Source organism: Benincasa hispida, chromosome 5 (assembly GCF_009727055.1).
Source record: "Benincasa hispida cultivar B227 chromosome 5, ASM972705v1, whole genome shotgun sequence".
Classification (NCBI taxonomy): Eukaryota; Viridiplantae; Streptophyta; class Magnoliopsida; order Cucurbitales; family Cucurbitaceae; genus Benincasa; species Benincasa hispida.
In genome coordinates this window covers 55724806-55735379 of record NC_052353.1, presented here as the reverse complement: position 1 = coordinate 55735379, position 10574 = coordinate 55724806, and positions in this window count along the sequence as shown.

The window sequence follows — 10574 nt, the reverse complement described above, 5'->3', positions numbered from 1 at the left end:
TCCAATGCATAATTAAATTAATTTTAAAAGCAAAAAAAAAAAAAAGTTAGACCAATTTTGGCACCCTAATACAAAATTAATTAATTAAGAAGAACAAAACTAGGCCAAAAGAGGGATTTAGTCGCTGCCTTCTCTTGCGCGCGCCGCTAGGACTCCGTCAAACTTTGAAAAGTTGCAATGCTAAGAATCTGATACGTTGCAATGTTGCGATAGTAGTGTCGCGACGCTGGACGACATAATGCTTCTAATTTGCTCATTTATGTCTCCAAACCTGCCCCGAACACCTCCGTTTCTTACGATCTCTTTAACAACTGTTGTTCTTTTGATCGACACGAACTTATAGACTCGAAGTAAAAATTAAATTTCCAAAAAAATATAGCGGACCCTCATATCTTAAGTATATTAAAAGTAATCTGAGTGTCAAACTCGAAAAAATCCAATCTTGCAAACCTATATTCAAAATACAAATTTAATAATCCACCTCTAAATTGATCTATGTTTAGAAAAATACGAAGAACAAAGATGCAATAAATTGGATCTGATACAAATTGAAGGGAACAGATCCCGGATCGGAAGCGTTGTGAATGCGTTGTATCCCGTAAATCGACTTTTACATAAACAAAAATAGTAAACCTAAAATAGAATATACGTAGAACAAACATGTAAATAGCATGTTGTAGGGAAATGATAGAACCATTCTTACTTTTGTAGATTCCCAAGTTGCTAGAACGATCCTCTCGATATTCCAACAAACGATTTCTCCAACGATCTTGAACACCAACGTTTTCTCGAACAATCTTGAACACGACAACGAGAGTAACCTTGTTATTTTCAAATTCCAATAGAAGGATAGGTGGTATCCAACTACTAGAAGAGGATGAGGAGGAAAACCTTTTGGGAGAGTAGGGAGAATTTCTTTTGTAGTTTAGGAAAAATTGCACAATGAATGCTTGTAATTTTGTTGTGTTTTATGTATCCTCAAAAGGGCCATAAGGAAGATTTTATATAGAGAATGATCAATTCCTTCTCCTAGTCTTTTTCCAATTTTTCCTTGTACACAATTAATTAAATAAAATTTATTTAATTAATTAGAAAAATTAGTTAAATACACTTATTTAATTAATTAGCACATTAATTAAATAACTATTTATACATTAAATCCAATTTAACATATATATATTTAACTATCATAAACATCATATGTATATGTGCAACACCTCTTTATTAATTAATTCTTTGTGAATCTAATTCACTTGAATTAATTATTTGAATCTTATTCAGATGTTTCTTTCCAATTTAATTTGAATTATAGATCATATCCATAATCAATTACATATTAATCATATTAATATACAATTTTTCTCAAATTGATTTGAACAATTCAAATCATCTCTCTTTAATATCCTTCAGTGAGCTAACAAGGGGACCTGATGGACCTGTAGATTAGAAGCTCTAAGGATATGAGATTAACATGATTGATTAGTTTAGCCAGTTGGGTCCATGATCAATGATATAAGATTAATATCCATAATTAATGATAGAGATTAATTGGCTAAACTATTAACCAAGTTAATCAATATTCGTTAACTGCGAATAGACTCCACTAAAGACCCACAGCTACACTCTTCTCACTATAGATATATTTTTGTGTCCACAGATATAGACCAATAGCAACAAGTTAGTCCTTCATGAGTATTCATAACTCCAACTAGGTCAAATTATCGTTTCAGGGTTACCTCTGACTCCTTAAGTACCAGTTCTTCTTTAATAAATAACCTATTTATGGTCCAACCGATAAACAAAAACTCCTCAGGGCCAATAAGAGGGTAAGGCCCTTTGTTCAAGTTTTGGAGATAACAATTAAGAGAACACTCATCAACTTACTCTAAAGATGGGAAGAAGTGAATTTCATCTTTTATTATTATATTTTCAGCTTCCCACTCGGTATTGTCCCCAAAATGATAGGTATATTGGGTCAACGAACTGACCACCCCACCCATACAGATCAAAGGACAATCCCTCATGAAAAGGAGTTCATAATATACTAAGGATTAAGACTAAATTGCCTAGGTCATCCTATGGAAATAGGAACCTTAATAGTTAACGATGTTATATCTAGTGGTTACTATTTCGTGGTCTGCTCTTATGCAAACTCATTGTATAGGATACCCTTACTCACGTGTCACCTACACGAACGCGTCGGATCATTGCGCTTGTATCAAATACAAAATGGGTCGTATCCATAATGTCACCAAGATAAGATACCCAGCTTTATCTCTATACTATAGACCCTTTAGGTTCTTGAATATTGATCCATGTATGTCTCCACATACAGTTTAAGACGCATAAGGAAACCTTGGATGTTAGTTTAATGGGTTTAGGGTTATTAAGACATAATAGAAAACAACACAATAACATTTATTGAATTAACATCTATAACTCTTTATTGATGACGGTCAATTAATAACACTCGCTATCTATGAGCTTTGGGGCATAAAACCAAACACACAAGGCCATGACCACTACATGTCAGATCATGGAGTCCCTCAAGGAGATGTTTGGACAACCTTCCTCTTAGATCTGGCACGAGGCATACCCTAAAGTACGTTTATAATGTGTGCATGAAGGAAGGCCAGTCAGTGGGAGAACATGTTTTTGACCTGATGGTCCACTTCAATATCGCTGAGACGAACGATGCGGTCATCGACGAGCAAAGTCAGGTGTCCTTTATTTTGGAATCTCTTCTCAAGAGTTTTATTCAATTTCGCAGTGATGCGATTATGAATAAAATAGAGTACACCATAACTACTCTTCTGAATGAGTTATAGACTTATCAGTCTCATATGAAAAGTAAGGGGCCAGTAGAAGGAGAGGCAAATGTTGCCCATTCTAAAGAAGTTCCACAAGAGTTCATCCTCTGGAACAAAGTTTGTTCCCTTATCTTTTTATTCTAAAAAGATCCCGAAAAAGAAATGAGGGAAGAGAAAATCTCTCGCTGTTGGAAAAGGTAAGGTCAAGGCCAAGGTGACCGACAAGGGTGCTTCCATTGCAATGTGGATGGTGACTGGAAATGAAAATTTCCCAAATACCTGATAACGAGCAAAAATGCACGTTATTACAGTGCTAAGTTATAAAATAATGCAAGTTTGCATTGATAAAAATATACAAGATTGCGTCCAAAAGCATTAAGTTCACAATCTTGCGATTGCATGCGTAATATACAAGATTGCGTTAACTTATGTATGTTTGTGCAGAATATGCATTGAGGCAAGACGGAAAATACGATCCAAAGAAATCATCAAGAGATTGCGTTAATGCAAGACTATATGATCATTTGCGCTTGCAATTATCTACTCAAGAAGGTTGCCACATAGAGCTGGCGCATTTTTGGTGGGCGCATCTGGGTGAAAAGCATAATAAATCACAATGGGACAGAAAGCTGATGACGGTCGATTCTGAATTAAGTTGACAAGCCGTTAACGAACTATTGCAGCAAGTACACTGAACTTTTCAGTGACAAATATTCGATGCATCAGACAGAGAATTAGTGCCATCCCATCAATGCAATCATAAGAGAGAAGAATCCTTTCACTCCGAAGCTCTATAAATACCGAAGGCAACCTTCAGTGAAGGAGTTCGACAATTAGAGAATTTTCCCCATAGATAGAAGTAGCCTTGTTTATAGTTTTCTTTTACTTAGAAGGGGGAGCGAGAGAAGGGAAGAGACGCCGGAAGATCGCCCTGGTCAGCTCGAGAGAGAACCTAGAAGGCATGGAAAAATAGAGAGAGAGCCGACTCTTGTGAAAGCAAGATTATCTTTTGAGTAGAGTAGAAAAGAACAGTGTAAAAGCCTTGGGAAGCAAGAGATTGCTACCAGGCTCTTTATTCTTATTCCGTATTGTTATTTTGTATTTCAATTCTATATCTATAAAATGGAACTTGCTTATCTACATCTGTTCACTCTCTTAGAAGCACGCATGAGTAGCTAAATCTATCAAATGGGTTGAGAAGAACTTAGCTAACATGACCTAGGATTTTCATTGCATGCGATCATCTTGTCTTATGTTGTGCCCATCACCCCTTTAGAGCTACTCGAGAGAGAGTCTAAAGAATGAACCTAAGACTTAAGAGCGCTAGGTTAGAATCTAGACTCGAGAGAGTAAGATTAAATCTGCATAAGCAAGAGATAGAGACTTAAAGATAAGCTTTGTTTGTCAACATGCATCGCATGCACCCTAGAGATAGGTTATGGTATTATGCGGTCGCTTTGTATGTGTGTGTGCCAATCGTCATCACATAGACAAGAATAGAGGCTTATGTGTAGGTCCTATAGACTTTATCGCATATATCGCATGCGTTCTAGAACTAGAAGCAGTAGCATTTGCATTGAGAGATGATTTGCTATTGTATGTGTGTAGCATGATCGCATAATATATACGCAATCCTAGGAAGTTTTAACTGAACCCCTTCTCAACCCGTTCCCTGCATATTCATCGCATCTTCCATAGTATTAACTTTTTTCTTAACTCTGCCGCATACATTTTATATTGTAAACAACAACCCAACAACTCTTGATTTATTGGTTATTGCAAAGTAATCTAAAAATTATTGTCGCATATTGTTTTCCTTAGTCCCTGAGTTCGACCCTGGACTTACCAGAAAACTCAGTAGGATTTATACTTGGGTCCTGCTGAGAAAACTTGTTGTACAATGCATTTTCCATTACCGCAATCTCCTTTCATTACTTCACCGCATAAAATAACGCATCAGTACCTCACTGAGAAGAAGAAAGAGCAGGAAGGTAAATATGATTTATTAGTCCTAGAAACTTATTTAGTGGAAAATGACCATTGTTGGGGTTGATACCCTAAATCTCGCTAGGTCCAGTAGTTTGTAAACATTTATTTAAGAAAACATTTTGTGATGTAATAATATGAGATATTTTCTTCACTACAATATTTATTATATGATATATTTTGTTGCATTAACCACAAACTAATAAACTAAAATCATTGGTTATCGTTATAACTTAAGCATGTATGTAATGACGTATAAGTGGATCGTGCTTTAAGTGATAACCTAAATGGTATGTAGTAGAAGGATAAATGAGGGAAACTTTATCCTGTTGACACTACGAGTGTGGCCTGCTTTGTAGATGTTACCTGTGTTGTAATTTACTATAGATGGTCTGATAACTCCCATATGGATTTAATTAATTATTAACTATTAATTTTAATTAATTAATTAAGTTCATTATTATTTATTTTATTTTATTATTAAATTAAACAATAATAACTCCCATATGTGGGAGTTATAAAAAAGAACGTGGATCATTGCCCACGTTTATGTTCTCAAGCATAATATACCTAGGAGATGAAATAAAAAAAAAAAATCCCAAAATTTATCCCATAATTGTTCTGGTGAAAATCTCTCTCAAAATTCTCTCAAGAAAAATCACACAATTCTTGTAATTTTACTTTCCCAATTTAAGATTGGTTCCCACAAACCATTAATCTCAATTTCTCATAGAATAGAGAGGTTCCCAAATGGTGGTATTTTGAATTCCATCCCAAGAAGATTTGACTTTTTCATCAGAGTCGTCAACGAGAGTAAATAATGTTTTTCTTTCTTTGTAAAATTAAATTCCAAAAAATGTAAAGCATGCTTAGCCTAGTTTTTACAGTAGGTTGAGGTTTTTATATCTCTATTATATTATGAATATTTTGCCAGTATACTAGTCATCTGAATCCTAAATTAATTTTGAGTTGGGTCTTAGTTTTTCTACTGCATTAGGGATTTTATCTCTGTAGGATATTAGTAAGCTTCTCTTAGGCTCCCCCTAAGAGTGACAATTCTTAAGTCATAATCATTCTACCTTGTTGAGAAGTCTCCTTCACACACAAACTTAGGCTCCCCCTAAATTAGTAAAATCCTTCTTAAATGTTGATGAGTTCTTCGGGTCTTCCAATTATCAAGACCAGTTGTCTTGATCGGTGTAACATAATCAATTCTTTTCATCAAACAGTACACAAATAGAATGGTAAGCATATTTCGGTCGTTCTAACAAACTCAACTCATACAGATTATAAAATAATATGGCAACCTTAGCCAAAATCAAATATACTTTTATAAAGGAGAGCAGTGGAAGGAAAGAAACTCATTCGAATGGCAATACAAACTAGAAATGAAAAACTGATAAAGGAAAAAATATGTTGTCACATAAAAAAGGAAATAAATAATCCCTGCGAAACTTAATGACAACCATTAAGACAACAATCAATCAGAACTGCACCAAACAACCTTAAACAAATGTAGTTAATTTTCAACTCTAACGTATATTTATATATATATTTCAATCAATAGAATGCAAGAGGTCATTCCTCGCCTTCCTTGATTCTTTCTTTATTTTTTCGTTCATTGGCAGCATGGGATCGACAAGTAGAGGAGGATGAACATGCAGCTTGAGGTTGGTTGAGAGATCAAAATTGAGCATTTTCCAAATGTTAAAAGGCTTGATTGTTCAATTTTCAAACTTAAATACTAATTTAACACAAATTTCAAACTTTAAAACAAAATATAATTGCCCCTAATAATAATAATAATGTATACTAGTTTTAGCTTTTTTTTCTTTAACTAAAAGCTAAATTACAAATTTAGTCCACGATCTTTTATGTTTGTGGCTATAGTCTCAAAATTTTAAAAGTATTTGTTAGGTTCAATTTTGTATCCAATAGTCTCTAAACTTTAAAAATGTTGAATAAGTCCATTAACTTCGAATCTTACGTCTAATATAGATATATTTATTCAACAGTTTTTTAAATTAATGAAATATTATCAATAAATGGAATTTTGCATTTGATAAATTATCAAACTTTTATTTTTCGTATTTAATAAATTTATAGATATTAAAATGTATATCAAATAGTTTAAAATTTTATTAGATATGAAATTAAAAGTTTAAGAAATTATTAAATACAAAATAAAAAATGGATGGACTTATAAAGTTTATAAACCCATTTCATGACCAACAAATATACAAAAAAAATTATAGAACCTTGAATTTGACTTAAACTAAATTAATTGCAATGGAGGTAATAATAATCAGTAGATGCATTTAGCTATTGAAATGAATAGAAGCACTTTGTTATTTGAATTAGGTCAACTTGATCCTATTTAGTAACTATTTTGTCTTATATTTTTTAAAAATTAAGTCTATTTTCTCTCGTTTCTTATAATGTTATGTATATTTTTTAAGTAAAATTGTTGAATTCTTAGTCAAATTCAAAAAAAAAAAGTTTTTAAAAACTAATTCTTTTAGTTTTCAAATTTTGACTGGTTTTTTTAAATCATTGGTAAAATATAGATAAGAAAAGAAGAAATTTAGAGGTAGAAGTAGTATTTATACGATTAATTTTAAAAAACAAATGATTATCAAACGGAGCCTTAGCAATACCATTCACAATATATCATCGAATAAAAAAACGAAAAAAGTTTTTTCTACAATTTCACCTAAAGTTTCATCAAAGTTGAAGAAATAAGGGTTTTATTAGCTAAAATGAACTTAGTTTGGTGAGGAAAAATTTCTATACTATCATAGTATGAACAATTTTACATATTGTCTCCACTTATTGTGTGTCACGATAGGATGAGATCTACTGACATTAATGTGAATTCTATAAATATTTATTAATACAATTTATAGTGTGAACAAGAAAAATATGGTATTCTCATAATACTAGAAATATTCTCATTTGATGGTAACTGAAATGGTTTCCTTTTGCTAACTTTTCTTCTCTCAATTTTCCCTCCCTCTAACTCTTTTTAATTTCTTGCTAATTTTTTTTAATCTCCCTCCCTTCATTTCTCTATTTTTAATTTTTACTCCCCCATTAAGTGATTTTTTTCGGATAATTTTTAAAATTAATAAAATATATTATTACATGTTGAAAATCATTTTGAAATGTCTTTAATGACTCGAAATTAATTTAATATTTAATTTTACATTTTTAAAATGTAATTTTATTAAAAGTAATTTTCATAGAATGGTTAAAAACATTTTTTATAATAATTTTAAAAATATGACTTTAACATTTTAGAACCACTCACATACCCTAAAAAAAATTATCTTATCCCATTCTAAAATTTCTCTCCTCTCCCCATCACAACTTTTTGTTTCTTTTCTTTTTGACTCTCTATTGTTTCTCTCTTAAAATTTTATTTTCCTCCAAATATCCTTTTTTTTTTTCTCTCTATTAACTTTTGTTTCGAAGATGGTCAGAAATATCCTTGGTATGTTTTTCATCTTTCCAAATAAGCCACCTTCCTAAAAATTTATAAAAATAGTTTTTCTCAATGAGATCGACCATCGAAATTTGTATAAAAAGTTAACATTTTCAACTTATATTCAAACTATTGATTCTTTTGGGCTTTCTCTATGAATCTCCGCCAAGGATGAGGACCAAGATTCACATAATTTTTTCAAAATTTACTTAATCTTCCCAAATCTTTTCAAAATTTGAAAATCACTGTCAAATATTACGAAAAATAGATAATCGATAAATCAATTTAAAAATTAGTATAACCATAAATTGGGCGTAATATTTGCAACATTACACAAAATTTTATCTGAGATTTCAGAAAGAATACAATATAAAATTATTTGAAAAGAGGTAAGAATTGGTATAAGATTTAGAAAGATTGTATAATATTTGAAAAAAAAAACTTTGTGGATCTCAGCTAATCTCGGGTAAAGTTTTACTGAGAAAGCCCAAAATTATTAATTCTTTTGGCTTTCTCATTACAATTTTATCCAGGATAAACACGAAGATCACGCTTTCTTGATAAATCCATGTTAAAAATCCATTTAGATAATTGGTATATACATTGAAAATTTGGAAATCCAAATAATTAAAACAAAAATTGGCGAAAAATTTGAAATTTCAATATAAGATTTGGTAAATGTAATAGAATTTGAAAAAAAAAGTTGAGAAGATGTAAGATTAGGGATAAAATTTGGAAAGATTAAGTAATATTTGGAAAAATTAGGGGAATGTTGGTGTTTCTGCATGAGAATTCATTGAGAAAGTCTAAAATAATCGATAACAAAAAGTTATCTTTTTATTTGAATCTTGATGGTCGATTTCGGATGCATCGGAAAAAACTATTTTAACGAATTTTTAAAAGGGATTTTGAAAGACAAAAAATTTTCGATATTATTTCTGACAATTTCCGTTTTGTTTCGGACCCTCTATTTTTCTCTCACAGATGTAATGCTGATCTTATTAGTACTTTGATGACTCTAAAATCAGTTTTGAAAACACTAATCATGAAAACTATTTTAATTAAATCGAAAAATCTATTTTACCAGTGTGAATCAAATAGTAAAATAATTTACTATAAAACATGTTTACAAAAAAAAATAATATTTATCAAATTATTTAGATTTAAAACACTTCTTCTCAAGTCACTCCTCAATTATTAAAAGAAAAAAAAAAAACATGAATCCATTTTTAAAAGTGTAGAACCAAACAATAAAATGATTTATAGGAAAATCAACTTTGATATATCATTTATCAGCCAATTATTTCATTAAAATCACTTTCAAACATATTCTTAATTAATCAAAATAATCACTTGTAACCTTTAATGTTGCTGAATTTCTTTGAATATGTTATTTGGTGCTCCGAAATGCCTAACATAAGGATCTCAAAACCTTAATTTTACTTGTATATATGTTATTTATGCTATTTATAGTTATGGTGTTAGGATTTAGATGAGTACATTATAGTATTTTCTCTCTAATAATAAACTGTTCTTTTCATATATTCGCGGGCATGACTAATCCATATATTCTTAGTAAATCAAAAAATATATATATAATGTGATATTTTGAAAGATAATTTAAGTACACAAAAGCATCAAGTTAGGAATGGTGGGAAAGTTGAAAATGACAGAGAAGAGAACCCTACATGATGAGGACCATGCAAGTGATGGATATGGCCATGTGGGAGTGGAAAATGAACCCATTTTTTTCTTTTCTTTTTTATCCAATAATTCTCCTACTAATTGATAGAAAAAGGATAAGAAAAAATAATTCCAAAAGATAAAACTCACAATGGAATAAAAAAATCATTAATGTTATATATATATATATATATATATAGGAATAAAATTGAATATTACTACCTGTATTTATTATTTTCATTGAATTATGATTCTATTTTAGGTAAAGAGTTAGTTGTATTGTGGCTTTCAAGAACTTTTATTTTCAATAGGAACATACTCATAGAAAAAATCAATTAGAATTAAAGCTTTAGAGCTAATGTGAAAATAAATAAATAAATATATATATAGTTAGTTAGTTAGTTAGTTCGTTCATTGACAGTTATTATTATTTTTTTCCTAACCTAACTTGAGCCATATAAATGAATTGTGGCTTTGGTGAAAGAAAATAAAAAGAAAAAAAAAATAAAAAAGAAGACTAGCATAAAGAGGATTATTTTGTTTGACTATTTATAGATATCATAGATTGTTACATTTTTCTATATTATAAATATTTTTAATAATTTTATCAT